We start from the raw sequence: 6,000 nt of genomic DNA, 5'->3' as shown, positions 1-6,000 counted from the left end.
CTTCCTTTGATGCTTTAAAAGAATCCCTAATGAAAGCATCATTAATGTAAGCTCCTGATTATCAAAAAGACTTTAACCTGTATCTGGCTGCAGCGGATACAACCATCGCAATGGTTTTAGTTAAAGAAGACAACGAAATTGAACATCCTATATATTATTTGAACTTAAGTGATACAGAAAGCAAGTATTCCTATGTTGAAAAGCTAGCTCTCGTAGCTGTTAAAGCGATACAGAGATTTTAACACTATGTCCTCTTCCGAAAAACTACCATTCTGTCATATTGCAACCCCATGACTTATATATTGTCACGACAGTTGCTGGGGGGCAAATATTCAAAATGGATAAAAATTCTTCAAGAGTTTGACCTAGAATTCGTAAAATCCAAATCAAAGAAATCCCTGGTTTTCGCGGAATTACTATGCGATCTCCCATCATCGTCCAACGATGAAACATCCGAAGAAACCATCGTGGATGAATCTTTGTTTCTGATATCTTCAAGCAATCCGTGGTATGGAGATATAATCATCTATCTCCAAACCCAAAAAAATAGGTCTAATACCTCTCGCTCGGAAAAAAAACTTATTCGATACCAATCAAAAGACTACATGATCGTCGGTGATACACTTTACCGTCGTGGTCTCGATACAGCTCTGAGGAGGTGCCTCACCCACGAGGAGGCCGAAAAAGTCCTGAATGATTTCCATTTAGGTGCGTGTGGGGGGCATCAATCTGGTTACGCTACAACGCAAAAAATTTTACGAGCAGGATACTTCTGGCCAACAATGTTCAAAGATTGCATAACCGCAGTCAGAAGTTGCCATGCATGTCAAATTTTCGATAGTAAAACCACCCGCACCTCTGCAACCGATAGTTGTTGTTGGGTCATTCGCCAAATGGGGTATTGATTTCATGACATGTAACCTGACCTCGATTGGGGGGCATGGGTATATCATAGTCGCAGTAGACTATTTTACCAAATTGGCCGAGGTGATGCCTACATTAGATAACACTGGTGAAACAACTGCCCTTTTCTTTTTCAATCATGTAGTCACCAGATTTGGTGTTCCATAGGCTATAGTCACATCATGGATCGCATTTTCGCAATCACATGATGGTCGAATTGGCTGCCAAATTAGGGTTTTCCCACGACATCTCTACTCCATATTACCCGCAGGCCAATGGACAAGTTGAAGCAATCAACAAACTCCTGAAGCGGATGCTGAAAAGGATGATTGGAGTCCACAAAAGGAGTTGGCACCTAATCCTGTACTCAGCCTTGTGGGCATACCGAACATCGGTAAGAAATGCAACCGGGTTTACACCTTTTCAACTGGTGTATGGTCTAGAAGCAATCTTACCAGTTCAGTGTGAAATCTCGTCCCTCAAACTCGCATTCGACCTTCTCCCCGGAACTTCAGAAGAGGAGGCTCGTTTCTTGGAACTAATCCAATTGGATGAAACCCATCACGATGCCACTTTGGCTAATGAAGCCCATAAGAAACGAGTCAAGGCGCAGTTCGACAAGAAGGTCAAACCCTGTGTCTTCTCAAAAGGTGACTTGGTCTTACTTTATGACCAGGAATCCGATAAACTGGCAGCAGGTAAGTTCAAGTCTTTATGGATGGGCCCCTATATTTTTAAGCGAGTGTTATCAAAAGGAGCCTATGAGTTAATGGATTACGACGGGATCCCACTGGCGCAACCCCGTAATGGGTTGTACCTTAAGCGTTACTACGCATAATTCAGTGTGGTAACCCATATGCTTTTGTTACATTTTTGTTTTCTAAGAGTAATTGTTTTGGTCAAGTAATCCACTTTTTACATTTGTCGCAGATTTCGAACCCATTGGAATCTTTTGTTGGATATGCCGACGGAGCGAGTCGTAGTTCGCGGAACCTATCCTCTGCGGCCTGGGCCATTTTTAATCCAAGCGGCGAGTTAGTAAGTTTCAGAGGGGTATGTACTGGTCGATCAACAAATAACATCGCTAAATATAGCGTGTTGATAGAACTTCTCTCTGATGCCATCACACATGGCATAAGCCGACTTGTCTTCAGGCTAGACTCACAGCTCGTCATACTACATCTCACTGGTATCTTCTCCGTCTGAAATCCAGCTATCTATCGCATGTTCCTAAGGGTCAAGATTTTGGAAAGACAATTTGATTTTATTCAATATAAGCATATTTCCATAAACTTAAACACATTAACAGACTCATTGGAAAATTATGTGTTAGATAGACACTTGCAACATTTATAGAAAGAAGAATTTCATCAGTATTTGCATCAGGATCATGTAACTTAACCAAAATAAAACTTCGAAAATCAAAAATATATATATAATTGTTTATGGTTTACACATAATGTTCTGTAACCAAGACAAAATTGGTCAAATGACCCAAAACTCAAAACATTAGGGGGCACCCTAGTCTAACGATGCTGGTGATAACAGGTCACCGCCTGTGCAATCATGCGTAAAAGCCTAGTCCATCGACTCGGCACATTAGTAGTATGTCGCTGCAGACTCAGGGGCAGCTCGTCGGTCCTCACGTCCGGAATACCAAGAGTAAGGCCTTTGACCTAATCCTGCAATGCTGAAAGAGTCTCGACCACATCAAGGTCGCGAAGGATAGCCCTTCCCACACCCTCTCCTGCTGGAGCAGCAACTGGCACTCTCAGGCGTACTACTGGTCGAACTGGTCCAACATTTGCATGAGCACATGAGTTTTGATTAGTCCTAATAGAAGAAAGCACAAGAACATTATAATGAGAAACAATAAATAGAGATATGGTTAGAGAATTTATCGATGACACCCCACTGCTCGCCAGCAGGCAGTACCAAATCCGGGTCACCCCGGAAACCCATACCAGCATATGGATACTCGGAAAAAACCATCTCCTGAAGGTTGAACCACTCGAAAAAGGTATCAGAAAAGGAAACCTGGGACTGACCAGCATGTCTGGCCATAAGTTAGACCCATCTCTGCATCTATGGCTCAGTCGGTGGAGGTAAACCAACTGAAACATATTGCGGCTGCATCAGCGGGATCTTTTCCAAGGCGAAAGTTGTCAAGATAAAACCATATCCAAAGTTCTTCAATCTTCCATTTTTCACCTTGGTCAGTTGTTCTTTCATCACAGAGAGTATTGCATCACACCAGTTGAACACCTTTGGTTCAAGGCATTCCAAGGCGTACTGCATATAAGACCTATTGGCCACGTGAAGTGCCGCACTACCAGCCAGTCTAGCAAAAGTGAACAGAATGGTCCTCAGGGACCTGTCAGTGACATCTCGGATAATAATCTTGCCATCCTTACTCGACTGATATCCCTCTCTGCAATACCTGTGAATGTAATCTCTCACAGATTCACCCCCACGGGCCGAACCTGATAATGAGATAGGGGCACCCTACCTCGATAAGACGGTCAAAAAATAGATGTCCATGACAATCAAGGGGATGGACTTGCCCCTAATCTGGAACACCTGGGTGGTAGGATCCCATGCATCGAGAAAATATTGCAACAGGTTGATTTGTTGCCTCATGCAAGAAATGCGGAAAAACTTGAACAGGCCACAGTTCCGCAGTGCATTTACCATAACCGGATCATGTAAAGCAAGCATGTCCTCTTCTTCATGCTCATTTTATCACCATGTAATAAGCATTTTTCTCCAATGAATCTCGGAACAAACAAGAGAAGAGTCAAGATCCTGATTTGGTGAAAAACAGGCAAAAATTTCCATGAAAAACTGTGCATCAATTGCCCTCTTTGCGCCCATCTCACCCCCAGCAGTGTTCTAGGTGGGATGCATGCTGACTGGCCAATGGCCAAGCCAGCATGCATCGTACCTTTCGATGTACAAGAGGTGCGAGGGAGCCAGAGTGAGTTTTTCAAACCCCAGAGGCTCAGAAAAACCAGAAAACATGCTCAGAATTCAAAAAGGAAAGGATGAAATTAAAGAGCTCAGGTTTAGTTCCTACCTGGTCCAGACGGCACTGAGAATCGTCCACAGAATCTCCCAGAATTAGCTAGTGAAAATCAAGGGGGAAAGCACCTCCAAAGCTCCAACAAACCAAAGTTCAAATGAAATGGTAAAATGAGAGGTAAAAAGCACTTTTAAATTACTTTTCACGTAATTCAAGTAAAATATTATTGTTTTAACTCATTTTTCAAACATATATTGTTCGTTTCTAACTAGTTTGATGAAGCAATTGAGCAGGCAGTACAACCTTTGAAAGAACAAAGTTGTCAATGGTAAAATCAAGAAAATCAATGACCATTATATCGAGCAGTTTTAACGCGGAATTCAAGCTCGTTAAAAAATAAACATAAGCAAGGAGCAAATGTTCCCCCAGAGTTTAAGCTCATTAAAAATGAACCATTTTCCGGTAAATAACAATTGTGAATGTATTATCATCAGCCTTTGAAGCCTTGGTCGTGTTCTCATCATCACCTCCACTCTATATTGGCCGATCATTCACCTCCATTTGATTGTTTACCCTTTTGAGGAATAGTTGCGAAGAGTGATCCTGTTAGCCATCCTTGTGACACTGCCGTGATTGGAAAATTCCAAACCTTGGAATCAGCTGCTACCCGAATTTATCACTCGTTCCTCAAAAAACGAGTCTCCTTTAAGCTCTTTTCAACTAACTCGTAAAATATGAAAATATTGTCGAGCAATTGGCCTCTCCATCTCGTTAAAGGGACCGGAAGTGCTATCCCTCCTTTAGATTTTAATCTTTTTAGAATTGAGGGATAAGTACACAAAAAGATCGAGCGCTTGTTTTGTTCGGCTCGTTAAAAGTACCGAAAATTCATCCCTTTTGTATTGTTTTATACTTTTTCGGACTCAAGGGATTATATGACGAAAAAGTATTATTAGAGTTTTCTTTACGTCCCTTTTTCAGACTCTCTAAAATTGAAAATGACCGAGTTATCCTTGTCGTTAAACTTGTTAAACCGAATAGCGGCAAACTTGTCCATACAGACAAGAACGAGTTTCACTATCGCTAGGCTCATTAAAACATAGCGATGGGTTTGCCCGAAGGGCAAATTATAGAACAAGCATATGTTATCCTCCTCAAGCTTGACAAAAATAAAGAGGTACTGGTCAGCAATGACTGGGGAAAAATTGGGAAGAAAACTTGAAAAAACTTTATTGGTAGCAAGTCGCTCGAACATGACACTTTCACTCCGCATCCGAGCCGAGTTGGGTTGTTCCATTCACTGGTCATATCACCATGGGTCCATCACACCATACATATTTGGGGTTAACGCTACCAATCCATCATGTCAGTGTCACCGATATGTTCAAGAGAAGTCACTCAGAGAATTCACCTGTGTCTCACCCACTGCAATACATTTACGCTCCATTCTTTCATGACCGCCACCCTGAACCTCATATCACCAGATCATTTTCACCTCCATTAAAATCATTTGATCTGTTCTGTGTCATTGATGTGGGATTCACTAAGGCCCTCCTATGACGGACCGCTTCTTGTCGACATCAGATCATTATCCAAGAAGTCGATCTAGGAACAACCCTTTCAGTACTTTGAAGCTTGCATGCCTCAATGGCAAGTTTCTCACTTCTAGTGACAGGTTTACATCAATGGCCTTCGACCAAAAGATTTTGCGTGGTGTTCGACGCCAAGTCCCTTATTCACACCACGTGAATTGTACTGTAGTACCTTGAGGGTCATCATCATTATCGGTGATTCCTCTCGCGCCTGTTAACAGCTTACATCATTGGCTGGTAATCCGGCGATGTCTTTCCATGTTCGACTCCAGAACATCTCTCACATGGATCGACTTGTACTTTGAGGGAAGATCGAACGAGATTGAAGACCCCGGATCTAGTTTCATCCATCTGGGCTACGATATATATTCAGGAAAATAAAGACATCAAATGTACATCATTACTGCACAGATAATCATCCAACCTAAGGGATGATGGCTCTACCAGAATCATCAGTCTACACTCAGATGATTATCTGTCTTA

Source organism: Pinus tabuliformis, chromosome 9 (genome assembly GCF_031772625.1).
Source record: "Pinus tabuliformis cultivar Carrire ecotype Pingquan chromosome 9, CPIR1, whole genome shotgun sequence".
Taxonomy (NCBI): Eukaryota; Viridiplantae; Streptophyta; class Pinopsida; order Pinales; family Pinaceae; genus Pinus; species Pinus tabuliformis.
The sequence above is the reverse complement of the archived record's forward strand: the minus strand, read 5'-3'. Positions refer to the sequence as shown.